Below are 14,663 nucleotides of genomic sequence, written 5' to 3'. Positions count from 1 at the left end.
TAATTTTAATAAATTAATTCATTTATTTATTTATCTGTGTGTATGTATGCATATATTTATTTATTTATTCATTCTTTTAAAATTAAGACATTTAACCCTCATCCTCCATTCAACCATATTTTACAAACAGCAATATCGCGTTTACCAATTGCCAGCATGCTAAATGGGAAATTACATGTCATTTATAAGGTTGAAAGTGGACTTGTGTACCTTTTTAATATTGTATCTGAAAGTCATTCCAATAAATGAACTGCAAATGGATTATATTTTTGTTTATCATTAACAGCAATTAGCATGAGGAGTCATTTAGAAATTAATTGTCAACTGTGCGCTTCTAAATGCACTGATGATCATCTCTGTCTCTTCATGTTTATATTTAGATGTTTCATCATGTGACATTGCTACATGTCTTTTCTTTTTTCCACTTGACGTGGTTTTAAAGTCTCCACTGTAATTTATTAAAATGACACACAAAGAAAATAAAGAAATGTCATTTCTCCTGATCAAGAAAAGGAAAACCCAAAACATTAAAAAGATGATCCAGTGCATTTTCAATAATCCTGCGTAAAACCCTCCAGCTTCTAACAACATCCCATATATGGTCAGGCCTCTATCTTGGCTCTTTCAGTTTCAAAATATCAATAATTTTCTTGATAAATGTTTGGAATCAAATACAATTACATCAAATAAACACATAAGCACAAAATATGCAAAACAAAATTATAACACACTTTGATGACAAATAAATGAAAAATTCAATATTTAAAAATCATTGCCAGTGTCAGTATTATTATGTAAGAATTGATTTTCTCAATAGAACATTAATTTTCAAGACTGATCCTCACATCCCTTCCGGTAGAGTTTCACTGTGCACACGAAGACAGTGCGAAGAGATCATTGAATACCGTAAGCTTGAGTCTTCAGTGTTTGATTAAATGTGGATGGCATACTATCTTTTCTTATAGATGTCGCTCCTCCACTAGAATTGAGAGGCATGAGTTGTAACCCTTTATGTGTGAATCAGACCATTTCATTATCCTGGAGCCATTTTTAAACTATCTGGTGACATCTACTGTGTAACCATCCAATAAGATAGATTTGATGAGTTAAGGTAAGGAATGTAATGTTCATTCTATAAACATTAAGGTTAAGGTGATACCGGACAACCAGTTTGATATGTCTGAAGAGCATGCAGTGAACCTTGCTGAGATCACAGATGTAGAAACGGAGAAGGGAGATGAGATGTAGATGTGATGTAAATGAAGAACAGCAGGGTCTCAGCACTGATCCCTGTGGTACTCAGAGGTGAGGTACGAGGTACAGCCGAGTGAGCGTTTCAAGATTTGTCAGTTTTATTCACATCTTCTGTTTCAGAATGTAGTGAGCTGCCTATGAAGGCAGCATTTCACATTTATAAAAGTACAATTAAGCTAAATTAAATTAGAAACATTATAACATCAAACTGTAGAAATCAGTTATTTCTTCTGTGCAGGAGTGCAGTTTGTGAGTTGTTTGTTAATATAAATCAAATATACAAACAAAAGAGTGGATTTGTTTTCATAGTGTCAGTGGGCTTAATTAGTTCCCTGTTGATTGTATGGAATGTCACATAATTAATGGCTCTTTGTTTTTCATAGAATTCTGTTGATACCCAACATCATATCAAGAGCCTAGCTTCTGTACACCACTTTATTTATTTTTCTTCTCTGGAAGTGGAAGTTATATACATAGTTAAGCTTGTCTTTCAACCAGATTGGATTGTGCCATCCAATCAAGAAGAACAGTTGGGAAGCAGCCATACTGGGCAGTCAAGGCATGACGGTGCACGGGTCTGGCTATTTTTAGCCCTGTCAAGCATAATGTGCATACATATACAGTACTATTGGGCCTTTGCATAACACACTTTCACAAAAATATGCCTGATTCCTTTGTGTGTACAAAAAAGGACTCAAACGTTCAGCTAGCAGGTCTGATTGGACTAGTAGTTTAGAAATGTATATATTAAACTAGTTCCAGCTCAAAATAATACATACTTTAATAAAACAATACCACATATTTTTAATATTTCTAATCATTTGCTGGAAACTGAGCATGTTTGTTTTACAAATTTCAACCCATTTTAACTGATACCTCCAAGATTATAACAAAATCGTTGTCACAATTCTATCATGGCAACTCTCTGATAGCATAGCACGGTAATGTACATGACGACATTAATGTATTTGGTCTTGGCGGAATAGACCTGCTACGCTGCTGCTGCAGCAGAGCAAGTACCAAAACCTTCTATTGCCAAAACATCCACAACACGCTTCTGCTGCAAGTATAACATACATAACATAACCCCCAAAGCATGCATGATCACCTCTTAGCAGATCTATACAGGTGGAGCTGGGGAAGGTGGAGGGTTTCTAAAGCTTGCTGCAAAACTGCTATAGCAAACACTAGTCGTATTAATGTTGAGCAGAAAGCATGCCTCCATGTTCTTGCAGATAAATTAAAGAGTCAATTTTGGTCAATTTTACCACACACGATAAGCCTCCTTTAAATATGGCCGTGTTCAGAAAATTTACATGTGTGACTATTTTCAAAATTATAAACCACCCACAATACGCCTACAGATCATGCTTGCAATTTGTTGCATTTCACAAGCAAATAATACCCTCTATTTAAGATATTAGTAAATCAGGGCCTCAGAGGTATTTCTTTAAAACCAAATTGGACATACAAACTTGGCACATGGTCCCATTGGGTGTTTTGTCTCTTAAATGCTCTGGCATACTAATTTGATACGCTTAGCATCTGCATGCATATTTTTTTTGCGCGTTTTAAGCACACGCACATTGTCTGGTGACGTCTGTCATCAAAGTTTTCATCTCTGTGTAATCATTTTGTCTCTTGCCTTTCCTCTCTTGATCATAACCATGCCTACCCCGGAGCCATGAACTACTGGAGTGAAGCAAATCAAATTGCTATCCCATATGTAAGACCCGCCTTCCCTAAAAGAGCTGCCAGAGCGAGTCATACTTTCCAGACAATGAAGTTGCAATGCAGACAATATCGCAGCATTTCATGGGTCACAGAGGAAGTCGAAGTCAGGGGCCTTTGTATTATAATTAAGTACCGTCTTGTTGGAAATTGCTTGGAAGCTTTGTAGTGACAGATGGGAGAGGCTGGACACTAAGCGAATCCTAACAGTTCCAGTGTGAAAGAAGCCACAGCGTGATTAATTGGAGAGTGTGTGGAGGAAGAGGTGAGGTGGGAGTTCTGGAGTTTCTCGCCCTTTATGTGCCCTCCTGCTGGCAAACACTTGTGGTGAGAGGAAACGGTCACGGAGTGATTCTGGGCTTTCAGATCAGTTAAAACTACACATGCGATTCCTGCTGTCAATGCAAGAGACGTGTAAAAGTTCACGCGTGGATAGAGATTGCTCTTGCAAAGTAATTTGATTGACTTGAAGTCATGAGTTTTATGCTCTTGTAAAATGTTTCATGAGAAACCTGCTTGGTAAAACACATCATATATCCTCTTGGCAGCCCCGGCAAAACTTAAGGATGATTCCTTTGGATGTTTTTTTGAATGAAGTCACCCAAGTCTGTTCAGATTAGTTCAGAGAACATGTACAGGATCTGGATCAAAATATAAAAACAACCAAACAAATTAGATTCATACTTTGTGATGCTGGATAAAAAGCGTGCAAACTGTGTCTATAAACAGCATGCATTTAAAATTCAACTTCATATATTGCTGACATTGAAATAATGTGGCATTTTCTATGATCTGAAGTAATTAATTACTTCTGAACGTTTGTTTAAATTGTTATTCAATTAAATTAAGTTCTGAGCGTGATTTTGGTGTCTCTACATGATGTGTCTTGTAATTTTTGCATCTTTGCATCGGTTAATTAATCAGATTGTGGATTTTTAACCCTAAACTCAACACAATACTTAATATTAATAATAATGATATTAATAATAATTAATATAATAATACAAATGGAAAATTCCTTCATGTTAACAAAGTTTGGTCCCTGTAGAGTTTTTTATTTATAAATTTTTATTTTATTTTATTTTATTATTATTAATTAATCTGAAATTAGCCTAGTTCCGTTACATTCCACAGTGAAACCCATTTTTCAGCCATTAGTCGCTTTTCCCATGTCACAGAAATGATAGGGCTGATGTTTTAGCACGGCAGCAGGTGCATTCAAAAGAGGTAATTGCCATTCTTTTCAGTATTTTGCTTCTTTTCATACAAAGAAAGCTTGCTATGGAATATGTCATATTCAAAAGTATGGCACAATTATCTTTGTGCTGCTATCACGGATGGAACAAAGGCGATAAACCGAATTTTATTTAAAAGAGATGCTTTTTATATTGTCAAGCTATTGTGATAAAAGTTATTTATCACATGATAAACAAATGATGAAAAAGAGTGAAAAATCAAGACTCGGAGTGCCTCAAGATGATTCAGCTGCCTGCAGTGATGGGGTGTTGCTTTTCCTAATAAAGCATGGCGTGTCACACTTTATTGTCCAATTTCCACTATTAACAAACCATTATCTATGACTTTCCTTTCAAGAAACTTCTTATTTAAGGTGTAGTTGCTAAGTTTAGATGTTGAGATTATGGATGTAGAATTTGTTCATGCAATGGATAAATGCTTTATCTTAATTAACAGCCAATATGCTAATGTTAGGCATGCTGATAAGCAACTATAGCCAGTTAAAGCTATAGAATTGATACCTAAGGGTTGAACCAGGTATTGCAGTCCAAATTCAAAATATTTTTCATGCTCCTCCTCCTCAGACTTCACGCATGCACAGGTTGCCGGACTGATGGCAGCAACAGAAAAGAGCACACATGACGATGAACATGACCAACTGGCAACCCGGGTACCGAAATACAATCGTGCAAACTACCAATGGGCAGGTTTAACAAACCGAAACAAATACCAACATTCCAACCTGGAACGCATTTGTTGTTATCAGATTTTTGTTACATTTTAGAGAGTCGGTTGTTAAAATAATGCAGAGACGGCACAAGCAAATAAATGATGCACTCAGTGGATGCAATTAATTCTTAGCAAGCATGACTCATGTTGGACCAAAAAAAAAAAAAAACTAAAAAAACACTAAATGCATTTCTTTGAATGGTTTGACATAAGGCAAATGGTCATGTCTCTTCTGCTCATTAGCTGCACCCAGACACATTTTGAAATATTTTTTTTATCTATTTAAATAGCTGGAATAATGACATGCCAAAGGCAACAGGAAGAATCATTCTGGAGCGGCTGCTACATCATCTTTTTACCTAGGTCTGTAAAGTTTAAACAGAAAGTGAAGTACTTTAACTATCATTTAAACTAACTCTGTCACATCATTGCTAATGAACTCAGAATCACCATTGATTGTTTGAAGTGGGGAAAAAATAGCTCATCTGAGTTTTAGCTGCTCCTGAGTGGGCTTCTAATTCAGCTCTTGAACATTTTGACATGGGAATAATGAGTGCTGTGTTCAAACTGGAGTGGAGGGTGTTCGTGGCAGAGCATATAACCTTATATTGAATTAAATATACTTATTTTTTTCTTTCTCTCTCCATGCATGCTCTTTTAACCAAAAATATTCTGTAGATTTATTTTTTTTATATACAGGCTGGTAGTCACTATTCCAATTATGCAGAATTTCATTATATATATATATATATATATATATATATATATATATATATATATATATATATATATATATATATATATATATATTTTTTCTCTCATTGTTTTTTTGCTGTATTCTTGTGATATTTGATATATTTACATTATTTTTATTTGTTTATTTCAATTTTTATTTTAACAAACCAGCTTTCCATGCTGCCTGACATTTATATTTTGGATGTTATTTTAATATATTGTTGTCATTCTAAACACTGCATTGCACAACATATAGTTTTACCATGTTTACTGGACTTCATGCACAAATCATGCACATTTACAGAAACCGTTTGCTTCTGCATTGCAAATTAGGCTGAATAGAGATGCTTCAGCACACTTCTATCTAAAGCCTTACCCAATGTGACCTTCTATCACGCTAATATGTCTCATGCAGCAAGCACGCACATCTTCCCCTTTGATAATAGACTGAAATACCGTTTTCATGCAGTATTTGCTGCATTATTATACTGCAATCATGGCTTTTCATTAAACCTCCACCTAGTTTAATCGGCAACGCATGAGTCGGAAAGTAAATGGTTGTCTTTTTTGCACTACGTTGCTATCTCTGCCTTTTCTAGACAGTAATGGGCCTTTTTTTTAGCTTTCTCATCTGCTGGGGAGAGAGAGGAAAAACTAAAATTATGATAACCAAACACCAGGCAGATGTGCCAAAAGAAAAGCATACAGTACGTGGAGAAGGCTTCTGACCCTTGAAAAGTACCGCCAAGCTGCGGTGAAATCAAGCGTACAATATTAGAGTTGAGGGATATTGTCAAATTCGCATATGTCCGTGCACAGCGCCCTTCAAAGAGGCTTTTCTGATCTCATCATCTCACCTCTGAGATCATCCCTTCATCTGTATTTAGATTAGATGTTCCCTTCATGCTTTGCACAGTATGTATAAACCCTCTTATTGCAAGTCTGTCTTTCTCATATTCGTTCTTTTCAAGTGATCCTACAATGCAAGTCTTTTTAGGTGCCTTTTGAAGCATTTGACGAGAGACATTACTTAGCTCTTCCATTCACAATGACTGCTGCATCGGCCATCACCGCTGAATCGCATGTGTCGTAGAAGATTGCTTAAACGTTCACTTTTCTGTCAAGATGAAACCACACATTTGCACGGGCAACATCAAAGACCAAAGTCTTGTAATCGTTCAAAGGGTATCCGTGCTAAATTTTGTATCTTCTTTTTGGGTTTTCTATTGCAAACTTCACTAAAGAGAGCTTCGTTCTCTCGTTTTGGCCACTGAGACGGCAATCAGTTTGCAGACTGCTTCATGAATACAGCAAAAGTGGAATCTTTTTAGAGCCAAATTACGTCTCTGACAATATGTGTCTGCTGGTTTTCTTCCAATATTATTGCTCATGATCATGTATCAAAGGACAACGTGCACCTGAAATGATTTTCGGCGCACAGTTACTATCCAGTCATTTTGCTGTGGGTGAATATTGGGATGGTGGATTCCCAGCACTCATTATCTGAGATAAGCATGATGTGTGAGTGGTCTAGTCTCACCTACATTTGTATGCCAAAATATGATTCTGATATAAAAAATGGACTACTGCTCTTGGAGCAGAGCTGTACTTATACAGGATAAATACAAATTCCTGGGTGATTTTGTATAGCTTTATGTTCATTTAAAGGCAGTCAGTTAATGCCATATCATAAACAACTAATAGTGAATGTTTATGTTAATTTATGTTAATTCATGTAGCTTGTAGTTTTTTTCACTTTATTGTAAAGTACCATTTTAATTTTTAATAATAATAATACATTTTTTTGACCAATTCTTAATTATTTTTTTCTTGCTATGCTTCTTATGAATAGTTGTTAAATTTAGATATGAGTAGGATTATCTGAATAAGGCATTAAATGTGCTTTATAATGATTAATAATAATGCCAATATACTAGTAATATATATTGTTGATATATTGATAAACTAAAGTTTACCCAATAATGTCTGTATTCAAAATTTATTGCAATTTTATCAAGTTTCTAAAATTATTATTATTTTTTTTTTCACAAAAATACACACATAGCAATAATCACAAAAAAAAACAACAAAAAACATAATGGCTGTCAGCTAATAGCAAAATACCCTCAACAGATAATTTAAAGCGATCATTGGGTTAAATGTTTGGGCTACAATAGGCTAACAAGAAGTATGAAATATAAAAGAAGATAATTTAATGGACTTCAATGTACTTTTTTTATATAAATAAAATTATACTTTAAAATTATAATTCTTCTAAAGAAGAAACCTAAACTACCAGGAGGTAGTGGTAAATGTCTTTTATGAGTCATTCGTTCAAATGATTCGTTCAAACGGCTGATTCATTTAGGAATTCAGTAAACGTCTTTCTTTATAAATGGGCTACTGAATCATTGATTTACACAATTTGTTCAAAACATGGATTCATTCAGAATCTAAACATCACTGCGTTGCACATAGATGCACAGCAATTCTTCTGAGTTAAAGGCAATATTTTCATTGGTAACAATAATCAAAAACACACGAAACTGTATTAAAAAATGATTTACTGTACTGTTGTATAAAATCACATTTGCACATTTGACCTTCCTGACAAAAACAAGCACTCGTGATATTGCTCTCACTGATCGTGTGATATTGCTTATGATAAAAATATGAGACACAAATTTATATGGAGGTATTTTGTCCCAATATCTTGAGTTTAATGGCATAACTGCATTAATAGATTGGTTGCTTTGCCTCATATTTGTCAGCAATAACCGTATGAAACGTAACATGATGCACAGGTTTAATATTTCAATTCAAATATTTAAATTACAGTTACTTTCCCCACTAATTCATTAAATTAATGCGTCAAACTGACAGCCCAAATATACATACATGCACATACACGCATGCATACATACTGTCCTCTTTTTCCTTTAAAATAATGTTTCAATCTCATTGAAATAAGCTGCTTAAAGGGACAAGATGAAAAAAAAAATAAAAGCCTGAACAAAAATTCTCACTTCTTCAAAGAGGTAATGGGCTCTGGCGTTAATAAAGCCCATCAATCATTTGCATTTAGCACTGCTCATGTTTTGTGTTTCAAGAGCTACCATCTGGGTCACGGTGCCTGCAGCAATATTCATTGTTTTTGCAGCAGAATTTGTGCTGGTGCTAATTGAAACTTGAACAAACAGACATGTTTTGTTTCTGTTAGACGGATAGGGTCTCTGTCTCTCCATTTCTGTCCTTTTAATCAAAACCGAGAATAGAGTAAAGGGGATTACTGAGCCTTTTGAGATATGTTATGAAAGCACAGAGTGCTCTCAAAAAGATAAACAGGTGTTATGAATCCCAGGCTATGAAATGTTTACAAAACAAGATGCATAGCCTGGGATTACCTATGAAACAAAGAAAATAAAAACGTTAGTGTATCATGGATTAATTAATGATGAGGTGCATTCAGTCAGAGAGAGGTGAAAAAAGACCAAAGGCTGTGTATTAAAGTATTATTAATATTATCATCATTATTATTATTATTATCAATGTGAAGGTATATTTTAACCAATCAGTGCTTCCTATCATCCAGTCTATCATTTATTTTTTACAACATATCTTTTTCACAGCAGTGGTTTAATAGGTTTGTTACCTGTTACATTTTTGCTTTTTCACAAATTTATTAGTTGTTTGATATTTATTTATTTATTCATTTAACTGTAAAAACAGAAAAACAGTAAACAGTAACAGTAAAAAAAAGTAAAAATTGAAACAAAGTTTAAAAAGTTTAAATTAAATAATAGTAACTATGCTTCATCACTACTGCTAACATGATTTTCATTAATTAATTAGTTAATTAATTTGTTTATCTATTCAATATTTTTTATACACAAGAAATTGAGAGAAAATTAACTCTCTCTCTCTCTATGTTTTAAAAATGGTCTTATATATATTATATGTACTACTAAAATTATTTGGCCACATGACCATCACACAACAGATAAATTAGATTCTACATATAAAGAGTTTATTTGTAAAAAAAAAAAAAAAAAAAAAAAAAAAAAAAAAAATCTATCAAGTTGTCTGAACAGAAGCCGATAAATCCATTTTGGCCAATCAGCACACTGTGTTCAGGTCCTGTGACAAAGACTACTTTTACTTTGAAAAGACATGTTAGCTCAGGCGAATTTCATATTTCATCAAAGCTGGCTGAAAGTGATCAAGGATGGCTCAATTTGATGAACTTGATGAACCTGTGATATCTTCTTAAGGAGTAAAAAGAATTAAAGGCTACAACTTTTTTCACAGAACTTTGCAAAAGCAGCGCATCTCGATGGTGAAGGAAAAGCTCTGCGTATTGCGTGTATCACATCCATACGGTCTATGATCACGACAACAAGGTTTGTCGGGCATTTACATTGTCATCTGACAAGATTACAAAGATTTAACGTGATTCCTCAAAAAATAAACAAATAAAAAGATATCATTTTCATATACTCTTCATATACATTATTAGGAATTAGACCTTGCTTTCCAGTTATAACAGATTCCTCTCTATTGGAAAGGCTTTCTAAGATTTGGTTGTGCTTCTGTTTGTATTTTTCCCCATTCATTCTGCAGAGCATTTGTGAGGTCAGCCACTGATGTTGGACAAGAAGGCCCGGCTTGCAATCTTTGCTTCAGTCCATCCCAAAGGTGATGGAAGGGTATAGGTCAGGGCTCTGTGTGGGCCAGTCAGAGTTTCTTCCACACCAAACCCATCCAACCATATCTTTATAGACCTTGCTTTGTGCACTGGGGCACAGTTATTCTCATTCAGTGAAGCTCCAGCTGCACAGTTTTTGTGCTCATATCAAAGAGGACATATGACATTTTTTTTTTTTTTAGGTTTCTAAAGTTTGGTTTCTGGTGTACTGGTGTAAAAAGGTTATGGGCTCAGTCTGAAATTGTGTAAACTGATTTTGTTGCCATTTTCAAAAACCAATTACTAATGCCATCATTATATTGGTGTTAATCAATATCTGGCAGCTTAGCCAACATAGATTTTTATTTTCTTTTATTGCATATGGATACTAAAGATCTGATTCCAAAAGGTCACCTTGACTCAGTGGCCCCTGGAGTCATTGAGTCATTGGGTTTCTCTTAGTGGTCAGCTCCTGCTGTCTTTTGACAATGCTATGCATTACTTACAGCGCCAGCGATGAAAAACTCTTCTCCGGTTGCGGATTGCAAACTGTTACATTTCTTGAGGTGTTTGCTTACCTCCATCTGGCAGCCACTAAACCGTGCCTCCGTGTGTTTTGTTTGTTTTCTGAAACTAATAACCAGAAAGTTAATAACTTTTATAATAGGCTTTATGATTAAAGTGAACTGTTTCATGAATAATGTGTGATTGACAAAAGGGGAGTGATGCTTTGTCCTTTAATGCAGGACTAAAATTAGCTGTCATTCGTTTTCCATCCAAATGACAGTGACCTTTAACAAAAGAGCCATTCAGAATGATTCCTCTGAGACGGTGATGTCCGGAAATAGATTGGACTGAGGAAAAATGAGGAAGTGAGATGAAAAGATAAAGTGAGATTATGTGATGTGAAATAGAAGCAAGCAGGGACAAAATCTGAATGAGAGAATGTCTCAAAGTTTTTCATTAGTGGGACTGCAAAGATAAGCTGTTTTCAAAAATGCAACAAGTGACTATTTTCTGCAGTGCTTTATTAGTGGATACTAACAATAATGCTGCCCTGAGGCTTATCGTAATGTGTCTACGGCCTTTTAGGCCTAGTGGAGTTAGTTTCAACCATGTACACTCTTAAAAATAAAGACTCTTCATTGGCATCTATAGTTCCACAGATATTCTTTTCATATCACAAAGGTTCTTTACGGTGTGACAAAGCTTCTTTCGAAAGTAAACTTTAGTAAACTTGCTCAGCAGCGCGCCTGGTACAGCATTAAAATCGTGACGAAGAGCAGAGAGTCATTCCACAAAATAGCTTGAAGCTTTATTGAAGGAAGCTTAAAGCAAATGTGCTTTAAATAATAAATGCAGTGGAGTGATAGAAATGATATAGCTTATAGCACCTCTTGTGGCCACGTTGTCTAAAAAGTGCCGTAAAAAGTACCCAGAATAATTCATTTCAGATTTTGAATAAATATAGCAACAGTGACATATTTCCATTGAACTTGGGTTGCAAAATAATAATTATTTTAATTACTACATTGGTTCTTCAAAATAGTCCTTCAAAATAAAAAAAATTACAAAAGCTGTTACTGGGTACACGTTTGTACCTAAAGGATTTATTTTGGTACCCTAAAGGTACATATTACCGAACCTAATAGGTACAAAAGTGTACCTTTTGAAAAGGTACCACCCCAGGGACAGCTTTTGTACCTATGTGACATTTCTGTGAAAATCACCTTTTTCTTTTTTTTCTTTTTTTTTAACATGGTCATATGTTGTTAAAATTGTCACTGAAATGCACTCGAGCCAAAGTGTGCTCAGATTGTGTGACATTATTTTTAAGATTTTATGATGCTCAGCCAATAAATATACAAAAAAAAACACTTTACCTATTTTCATATGAATATTTTCAGTAGCTCATTTATCATGTTGACAGCTGTACATTCATCCTAGTGACTCAGACGGTGGGAGAGCATCTGTGCATTCCCGTCAGGACATGAATAGCCTGAAAAAAAAAAGCTGAAAAAAAGAGCTTGTACCTTATTCACCAACCTTGATAAATAAATAAAGATTGAGCCTCTCAGAGTCGTGCGCACCTTCATGTTCTGTCATTGCCAGTGATTTACGCTCAAATGTTGAATTGGACCTGACATGTGACATCAAATTTTTAAGGCCTTGTAAGTGATCTCACTGTACACAACCCGTGTTTTATTGACAGGATTAAAATTGCATGGCCCACATGTTGAAATATGTGCTGTGCTGAAATCTGATCTTGATGGACACTGCGGCACCATATCTATAACCTCATTGTGTCCGTGATGTATGCACTTGCCTGGCGGAATCAAAGAGACTATTTGTTTCCCTGTCATTCTGCCATGATCCAGCATATAAACGCTATTCATTTGGGCTGTACAAAAAAAACTAAAAAAATCATTCTCTATTGTGAAAAGCATTCTGAAGCAGAAATATGATAACGGCTATAAGTATCACAATGATTTGCTGGGGTTATTTAAACAAATGAATGACAGCAAACAGATCGGTTGACAAACAAACAAATAGAGAAATGGAAAAGAACTGGCAATAGTGAAGAATTGGTCATTGGAAATTTGACGTTAAGGGGAAATTTGACGTTAAGGGTTCTTCTGATTGGAAAGGAAGCTGGCCCCTACCGGTAGAGGTTTTAACTACACCACCCATGGGCGGTTTTACAAAAAACACTCTTAAAGCCGCAGTCCGTAACCTTTGGTGCTATAGTACTTACTAAATGTAGCAGCGTGCATCTTACATCAGAGCACTGTAGCCGGAGCTACAGAGTTCAGTTCTGTAGTAAAACCTTTAGGGGGCCCCGGGAAACATAAATGTCTGAAAATTGTGATGCCATGCACATGTATATAATACGTTTAGTATTTATTTGCAAAGTGACATTGCCAGCTACTGGCCCAGCACACAGAATGCAGAGTTTTTAGTCGAACGGGGTCATTTTGACATTTTGACTTTCTGCAAAGCGTTCCAAAAATACAAATGAAAAATGCAAGGTTTCGCAAAGCATGTTGTTCCATCCAGTCAAATGAGACCGGTGGGAATGGTAGAGAGGTGCGTGATTTCAAACTGATTTCACACCCTCAAAACACATCTTACACTATTAAATGCTCCATCAGCATTTTCTCTAGTGTGTAGGCACAACCACATCGGACAGACAATGGTGTGTGAACATAATAAAATGTACTGTACTGTAAAATAGATTCAATACAGCACAATGGGCACATTTACATAAGGGGACCTGGATCCCACTCAGTCTTTGATTTGCCAGTGCCCACTGAACAATGAAGTGTTCTGCAGCCGATGGGCCATTTCCTATTCTCTCTTCTGTCTAACCTTCGCAACAGCCTTCTTTTCTCACCGGTAACCAGACAGTTACTCATGACACCCTTCTGTAAAATGGAGTGTGCGAAACAAATGGGAACAGATTGTATGCCATTCATGGCCAATTAAAAGATTTGCACCAAATATGTTGCCCGTAGCACCTGGAGTGAATGGGAGATTGTAACCATCACCTCATTTATACCGAAGCATGGATGGTTTGAGGCTAGCTGTGTTTTGCATGACAGTAATGACTGCCTATGTCTAGTTGGCATTCAGCAGCAAGTTGTTGTCATGGCACCACTTTGATCACATCTGTGTTCTCTTTTCTGTATGATGTATCATCATTGTAGTTGATTAATCCCATTACTCTGGTGTCAGCAGGAAACATGTTGATGTGGATTCTGCGATGCACCGCAGAATAGGATGTTGATTAAAATGAAGGAAACTGTTTGACAATAGCTCAGCACAACAAATATAATCATTTGTGAAAGGTTTTAGATTTCAGTTTTATCGCGCGCTGTCCGTGGTGCTGAAGTGGCTGGATGCTGAATATGCTTACATGCTGAAACACTGTTTGGCAGTGCTAAAGAATGCATTGTAAATATAGTTATATTGACGTATATGGATGTGCAGACGCACTCGTCCCTTGGTTTTCATTATTTGCTCTCTCCGCACATACGCATTTCAGAAATGCAGATCATTTAAAGCGTGTTCAAGAGTCTTTGACAGTGTGCAAAATATAGCCGGACACTTTGCATGTGGCGTTTTTGAGTAGCAGCTTAACTAGCTTTCAAATTGATTTGGTGCAGCGCTCCATTAGAGTCAAGGGCAAGCTCCGGAAAATAAATAAATAATGAATTAACAGAGGCAAACAGCACCATAAATTTTCACTCTAATAATGCTTTACTCCACTGGGCATCTTGCCAAAGGGTAACAT

The sequence above is a fragment of the Puntigrus tetrazona genome, chromosome 14 (assembly GCF_018831695.1).
Source record: "Puntigrus tetrazona isolate hp1 chromosome 14, ASM1883169v1, whole genome shotgun sequence".
NCBI classification, from domain to species: domain Eukaryota; kingdom Metazoa; phylum Chordata; class Actinopteri; order Cypriniformes; family Cyprinidae; genus Puntigrus; species Puntigrus tetrazona.
This window is presented reverse-complemented; position numbering follows the sequence as displayed.